We start from the raw sequence: 8,643 nt of genomic DNA, 5'->3' as shown, positions 1-8,643 counted from the left end.
ACTTTTCAGGGGAGTAGTTAAAACTACTTTTTAACTACTGCAATGTAGTTTAACTACATCTATAACTACTTAACGTTGTCCACCAACACCAATCCCTTGTAGTGTTCTTGGACAGCTAAATATGGATCACAAGCAATAATAAACTTTGGCTCAAGCCATTGCTACGATCGTCAAATACAAAGCTTGCGGCGGGATTCTTTCTGTGCCTACGCGATAAACTAAGTTGCAGAATTATTTCACAGCAAATGAGGCTTCACTAGACAAACATTAAAAGTGAACTTCGAAGGCTTCGTGATTTTTCGATTTCCGGCACATTTTGATTATTCCCACTTTAAACGTCGCCAAACACTCTAAAAACGCTATTTAGCACTGTTTTCGTGATCTCAGACGTTTTCAGCTTGATTTTTCGATTTGCGGCACATTTTGATTATTCCCACTTTAAACGTCGCCAAACACTCTAAAAACGCTATTTAGCACTGTTTTCGTGATCTCAGACGTTTTCAGCTTGATTTTTCGATTTCCGGCACATTTTGATTATTCCCACTTTAAACGTCGCCAAACACTCTAAAAACGCGATTTAGCACTGTTTTCGTGATCTCGGACGTTTTCAGCTTGATTTTTCGATTTCCGGCACATTTTGATTATTCCCACTTTAAACGTCGCCAAACACTCTAAAAACGCTATTTAGCACTGTTTTCGTGATCTAAGACGTTTTCAGCTTGATTTTTCGATTTCCGGCACATTTTGATTATTCCCACTTTAAACGTCGCCAAACACTCTAAAAACGCTATTTAGCACTGTTTTCGTGATCTCAGACGTTTTCAGCTTGATTTTTCGATTTCCGGCACATTTTGATTATTCCCACTTTAAACGTCGCCAAACACTCTAAAAACGCTATTTAGCACTGTTTTCGTGATCTCAGACGTTTTCAGCTTGATTTTTCGATTTCCGGCACATTTTGATTATTCCCACTTTAAACGTCGCCAAACACTCTAAAAACGCTATTTAGCACTGTTTTCGTGATCTCAGACGTTTTCAGCTTGATTTTTCGATTTCCGGCACATTTTGATTATTCCCACTTTAAACGTCGCCAAACACTCTAAAAACGCTATTTAGCACTGTTTTCGTGATCTCAGACGTTTTCAGCTTGATTTTTCGATTTCCGGCACATTTAGATTATTCCCACTTTAAACGTCGCCAAACACTCTAAAAACGCTATTTAGCACTGTTTTCGTGTTCTAAGACGTTTTCAGCTTGATTTTTCGATTTCCGGCACATTTTGATTATTCCCACTTTAAACGTCGCCAAAAACTCTAAAAACGCTATTTAGCACTGTTTTCGTGTTCTAAGACGTTTTCAGCTTGATTTTTCGATTTCCGGCACATTTTGATTATTCCCACTTTAAACGTCGCCAAACACTCTAAAAACGCTATTTAGCACTGTTTTCGTGATCTAAGACGTTTTCAGCTTGATTTTTCGATTTCCGGCACATTTTGATTATTCCCACTTTAAACGTCGCCAAACACTCTAAAAACGCTATTTAGCACTGTTTTCGTGATCTCAGACGTTTTCAGCTTGATTTTTCGATTTCCGGCACATTTTGATTATTCCCACTTTAAACGTCGCCAAACACTCTAAAAACGCTATTTAGCACTGTTTTCGTGATCTCAGACGTTTTCAGCTTGATTTTTCGATTTCCGGCACATTTTGATTATTCCCACTTTAAACGTCGCCAAACACTCTAAAAACGCTATTTAGCACTGTTTTCGTGATCTCAGACGTTTTCAGCTTGATTTTTCGATTTCCGGCACATTTTGATTATTCCCACTTTAAACGTCGCCAAACACTCTAAAAACGCTATTTAGCACTGTTTTCGTGATCTCAGACGTTTTCAGCTTGATTTTTCGATTTCCGGCACATTTTGATTATTCCCACTTTAAACGTCGCCAAACACTCTAAAAACGCTATTTAGCACTGTTTTCGTGATCTCAGACGTTTTCAGCTTGATTTTTCGATTTCCGGCACATTTTGATTATTCCCACTTTAAACGTCGCCAAACACTCTAAAAACGCTATTTAGCACTGTTTTCGTGATCTCAGACGTTTTCAGCTTGATTTTTCGATTTCCGGCACATTTTGATTATTCCCACTTTAAACGTCGCCAAACACTCTAAAAACGCTATTTAGCACTGTTTTCGTGATCTCAGACGTTTTCAGCTTGATTTTTCGATTTCCGGCACATTTTGATTATTCCCACTTTAAACGTCGCCAAACACTCTAAAAACGCTATTTAGCACTGTTTTCGTGATCTCAGACGTTTTCAGCTTGATTTTTCGATTTCCGGCACATTTTGATTATTCCCACTTTAAACGTCGCCAAACACTCTAAAAACGCTATTTAGCACTGTTTTCGTGATCTCAGACGTTTTCAGCTTGATTTTTCGATTTCCGGCACATTTTGATTATTCCCACTTTAAACGTCGCCAAACACTCTAAAAACGCTATTTAGCACTGTTTTCGTGATCTCAGACGTTTTCAGCTTGATTTTTCGATTTCCGGCACATTTTGATTATTCCCACTTTAAACGTCGCCAAACACTCTAAAAACGCTATTTAGCACTGTTTTCGTGATCTCAGACGTTTTCAGCTTGATTTTTCGATTTCCGGCACATTTTGATTATTCCCACTTTAAACGTCGCCAAACACTCTAAAAACGCTATTTAGCACTGTTTTCGTGATCTCAGACGTTTTCAGCTTGATTTTTCGATTTCCGGCACATTTTGATTATTCCCACTTTAAACGTCGCCAAACACTCTAAAAACGCTATTTAGCACTGTTTTCGTGATCTCAGACGTTTTCAGCTTGATTTTTCGATTTCCGGCACATTTTGATTATTCCCACTTTAAACGTCGCCAAACACTCTAAAAACGCTATTTAGCACTGTTTTCGTGATCTCAGACGTTTTCAGCTTGATTTTTCGATTTCCGGCACATTTTGATTATTCCCACTTTAAACGTCGCCAAACACTCTAAAAACGCTATTTAGCACTGTTTTCGTGATCTCAGACGTTTTCAGCTTGATTTTTCGATTTCCGGCACATTTTGATTATTCCCACTTTAAACGTCGCCAAACACTCTAAAAACGCTATTTAGCACTGTTTTCGTGATCTCAGACGTTTTCAGCTTGATTTTTCGATTTCCGGCACATTTTGATTATTCCCACTTTAAACGTCGCCAAACACTCTAAAAACGCTATTTAGCACTGTTTTCGTGATCTCAGACGTTTTCAGCTTGATTTTTCGATTTCCGGCACATTTTGATTATTCCCACTTTAAACGTCGCCAAACACTCTAAAAACGCTATTTAGCACTGTTTTCGTGATCTCAGACGTTTTCAGCTTGATTTTTCGATTTCCGGCACATTTTGATTATTCCCACTTTAAACGTCGCCAAACACTCTAAAAACGCTATTTAGCACTGTTTTCGTGATCTCAGACGTTTTCAGCTTGATTTTTCGATTTCCGGCACATTTTGATTATTCCCACTTTAAACGTCGCCAAACACTCTAAAAACGCTATTTAGCACTGTTTTCGTGATCTCAGACGTTTTCAGCTTGATTTTTCGATTTCCGGCACATTTTGATTATTCCCACTTTAAACGTCGCCAAACACTCTAAAAACGCTATTTAGCACTGTTTTCGTGATCTCAGACGTTTTCAGCTTGATTTTTCGATTTCCGGCACATTTTGATTATTCCCACTTTAAACGTCGCCAAACACTCTAAAAACGCTATTTAGCACTGTTTTCGTGATCTCAGACGTTTTCAGCTTGATTTTTCGATTTCCGGCACATTTTGATTATTCCCACTTTAAACGTCGCCAAACACTCTAAAAACGCTATTTAGCACTGTTTTCGTGATCTCAGACGTTTTCAGCTTGATTTTTCGATTTCCGGCACATTTTGATTATTCCCACTTTAAACGTCGCCAAACACTCTAAAAACGCTATTTAGCACTGTTTTCGTGATCTCAGACGTTTTCAGCTTGATTTTTCGATTTCCGGCACATTTTGATTATTCCCACTTTAAACGTCGCCAAACACTCTAAAAACGCTATTTAGCACTGTTTTCGTGATCTCAGACGTTTTCAGCTTGATTTTTCGATTTCCGGCACATTTTGATTATTCCCACTTTAAACGTCGCCAAACACTCTAAAAACGCTATTTAGCACTGTTTTCGTGATCTCAGACGTTTTCAGCTTGATTTTTCGATTTCCGGCACATTTTGATTATTCCCACTTTAAACGTCGCCAAACACTCTAAAAACGCTATTTAGCACTGTTTTCGTGATCTCAGACGTTTTCAGCTTGATTTTTCGATTTCCGGCACATTTTGATTATTCCCACTTTAAACGTCGCCAAACACTCTAAAAACGCTATTTAGCACTGTTTTCGTGATCTCAGACGTTTTCAGCTTGATTTTTCGATTTCCGGCACATTTTGATTATTCCCACTTTAAACGTCGCCAAACACTCTAAAAACGCTATTTAGCACTGTTTTCGTGATCTCAGACGTTTTCAGCTTGATTTTTCGATTTCCGGCACATTTTGATTATTCCCACTTTAAACGTCGCCAAACACTCTAAAAACGCTATTTAGCACTGTTTTCGTGATCTCAGACGTTTTCAGCTTGATTTTTCGATTTCCGGCACATTTTGATTATTCCCACTTTAAACGTCGCCAAACACTCTAAAAACGCTATTTAGCACTGTTTTCGTGATCTCAGACGTTTTCAGCTTGATTTTTCGATTTCCGGCACATTTTGATTATTCCCACTTTAAACGTCGCCAAACACTCTAAAAACGCTATTTAGCACTGTTTTCGTGATCTCAGACGTTTTCAGCTTGATTTTTCGATTTCCGGCACATTTTGATTATTCCCACTTTAAACGTCGCCAAACACTCTAAAAACGCTATTTAGCACTGTTTTCGTGATCTCAGACGTTTTCAGCTTGATTTTTCGATTTCCGGCACATTTTGATTATTCCCACTTTAAACGTCGCCAAACACTCTAAAAACGCTATTTAGCACTGTTTTCGTGATCTCAGACGTTTTCAGCTTGATTTTTCGATTTCCGGCACATTTTGATTATTCCCACTTTAAACGTCGCCAAACACTCTAAAAACGCTATTTAGCACTGTTTTCGTGATCTCAGACGTTTTCAGCTTGATTTTTCGATTTCCGGCACATTTTGATTATTCCCACTTTAAACGTCGCCAAACACTCTAAAAACGCTATTTAGCACTGTTTTCGTGATCTCAGACGTTTTCAGCTTGATTTTTCGATTTCCGGCACATTTTGATTATTCCCACTTTAAACGTCGCCAAACACTCTAAAAACGCTATTTAGCACTGTTTTCGTGATCTCAGACGTTTTCAGCTTGATTTTTCGATTTCCGGCACATTTTGATTATTCCCACTTTAAACGTCGCCAAACACTCTAAAAACGCTATTTAGCACTGTTTTCGTGATCTCAGACGTTTTCAGCTTGATTTTTCGATTTCCGGCACATTTTGATTATTCCCACTTTAAACGTCGCCAAACACTCTAAAAACGCTATTTAGCACTGTTTTCGTGATCTCAGACGTTTTCAGCTTGATTTTTCGATTTCCGGCACATTTTGATTATTCCCACTTTAAACGTCGCCAAACACTCTAAAAACGCTATTTAGCACTGTTTTCGTGATCTCAGACGTTTTCAGCTTGATTTTTCGATTTCCGGCACATTTTGATTATTCCCACTTTAAACGTCGCCAAACACTCTAAAAACGCTATTTAGCACTGTTTTCGTGATCTCAGACGTTTTCAGCTTGATTTTTCGATTTCCGGCACATTTTGATTATTCCCACTTTAAACGTCGCCAAACACTCTAAAAACGCTATTTAGCACTGTTTTCGTGATCTCAGACGTTTTCAGCTTGATTTTTCGATTTCCGGCACATTTTGATTATTCCCACTTTAAACGTCGCCAAACACTCTAAAAACGCTATTTAGCACTGTTTTCGTGATCTCAGACGTTTTCAGCTTGATTTTTCGATTTCCGGCACATTTTGATTATTCCCACTTTAAACGTCGCCAAACACTCTAAAAACGCTATTTAGCACTGTTTTCGTGATCTCAGACGTTTTCAGCTTGATTTTTCGATTTCCGGCACATTTTGATTATTCCCACTTTAAACGTCGCCAAACACTCTAAAAACGCTATTTAGCACTGTTTTCGTGATCTCAGACGTTTTCAGCTTGATTTTTCGATTTCCGGCACATTTTGATTATTCCCACTTTAAACGTCGCCAAACACTCTAAAAACGCTATTTAGCACTGTTTTCGTGATCTCAGACGTTTTCAGCTTGATTTTTCGATTTCCGGCACATTTTGATTATTCCCACTTTAAACGTCGCCAAACACTCTAAAAACGCTATTTAGCACTGTTTTCGTGATCTCAGACGTTTTCAGCTTGATTTTTCGATTTCCGGCACATTTTGATTATTCCCACTTTAAACGTCGCCAAACACTCTAAAAACGCTATTTAGCACTGTTTTCGTGATCTCAGACGTTTTCAGCTTGATTTTTCGATTTCCGGCACATTTTGATTATTCCCACTTTAAACGTCGCCAAACACTCTAAAAACGCTATTTAGCACTGTTTTCGTGATCTCAGACGTTTTCAGCTTGATTTTTCGATTTCCGGCACATTTTGATTATTCCCACTTTAAACGTCGCCAAACACTCTAAAAACGCTATTTAGCACTGTTTTCGTGATCTCAGACGTTTTCAGCTTGATTTTTCGATTTCCGGCACATTTTGATTATTCCCACTTTAAACGTCGCCAAACACTCTAAAAACGCTATTTAGCACTGTTTTCGTGATCTCAGACGTTTTCAGCTTGATTTTTCGATTTCCGGCACATTTTGATTATTCCCACTTTAAACGTCGCCAAACACTCTAAAAACGCTATTTAGCACTGTTTTCGTGATCTCAGACGTTTTCAGCTTGATTTTTCGATTTCCGGCACATTTTGATTATTCCCACTTTAAACGTCGCCAAACACTCTAAAAACGCTATTTAGCACTGTTTTCGTGATCTCAGACGTTTTCAGCTTGATTTTTCGATTTCCGGCACATTTTGATTATTCCCACTTTAAACGTCGCCAAACACTCTAAAAACGCTATTTAGCACTGTTTTCGTGATCTCAGACGTTTTCAGCTTGATTTTTCGATTTCCGGCACATTTTGATTATTCCCACTTTAAACGTCGCCAAACACTCTAAAAACGCTATTTAGCACTGTTTTCGTGATCTCAGACGTTTTCAGCTTGATTTTTCGATTTCCGGCACATTTTGATTATTCCCACTTTAAACGTCGCCAAACACTCTAAAAACGCTATTTAGCACTGTTTTCGTGATCTCAGACGTTTTCAGCTTGATTTTTCGATTTCCGGCACATTTTGATTATTCCCACTTTAAACGTCGCCAAACACTCTAAAAACGCTATTTAGCACTGTTTTCGTGATCTCAGACGTTTTCAGCTTGATTTTTCGATTTCCGGCACATTTTGATTATTCCCACTTTAAACGTCGCCAAACACTCTAAAAACGCTATTTAGCACTGTTTTCGTGATCTCAGACGTTTTCAGCTTGATTTTTCGATTTCCGGCACATTTTGATTATTCCCACTTTAAACGTCGCCAAACACTCTAAAAACGCTATTTAGCACTGTTTTCGTGATCTCAGACGTTTTCAGCTTGATTTTTCGATTTCCGGCACATTTTGATTATTCCCACTTTAAACGTCGCCAAACACTCTAAAAACGCTATTTAGCACTGTTTTCGTGATCTCAGACGTTTTCAGCTTGATTTTTCGATTTCCGGCACATTTTGATTATTCCCACTTTAAACGTCGCCAAACACTCTAAAAACGCTATTTAGCACTGTTTTCGTTGGCGACGTTTAAAGTGGGAATAATCAAAATGTGCCGGAAATCGAAAAATCAAGCTGAAAACGTCTGAGATCACGAAGACAGTGCTAAATAGCGTTTTTAGAGTGTTTGGCGACGTTTAAAGTGGGAATAATCAAAATGTGCCGGAAATCGAAAAATCAAGCTGAAAACGTCTGAGATCACGAAAACAGTGCTAAATAGCGTTTTTAGAGTGTTTGGCGACGTTTAAAGTGGGAATAATCAAAATGTGCCGGAAATCGAAAAATCAAGCTGAAAACGTCTGAGATCACGAAAACAGTGCTAAATAGCGTTTTTAGAGTGTTTGGCGACGTTTAAAGTGGGAATAATCAAAATGTGCCGGAAATCGAAAAATCAAGCTGAAAACGTCTGAGATCACGAAAACAGTGCTAAATAGCGTTTTTAGAGTGTTTGGCGACGTTTAAAGTGGGAAAAATCAAAATGTGCCGGAAATCGAAAAATCACGCTGAAAACGTCTGAGATCACGAAAACAGTGCTAAATAGCGTTTTTAGAGTGTTTGGCGACGTTTAAAGTGGGAATAATCAAAATGTGCCGGAAATCGAAAAATCAAGCTGAAAACGTCTGAGATCACGAAAACAGTGCTAAATAGCGTTTTTAGAGTGTTTGGCGACGTTTAAAGTGGGAATAAT

Source organism: Ornithodoros turicata, unplaced genomic scaffold, assembly GCF_037126465.1.
Source record: "Ornithodoros turicata isolate Travis unplaced genomic scaffold, ASM3712646v1 Chromosome171, whole genome shotgun sequence".
Classification (NCBI taxonomy): Eukaryota; Metazoa; Arthropoda; class Arachnida; order Ixodida; family Argasidae; genus Ornithodoros; species Ornithodoros turicata.
The sequence above is the reverse complement of the archived record's forward strand: the minus strand, read 5'-3'. Positions refer to the sequence as shown.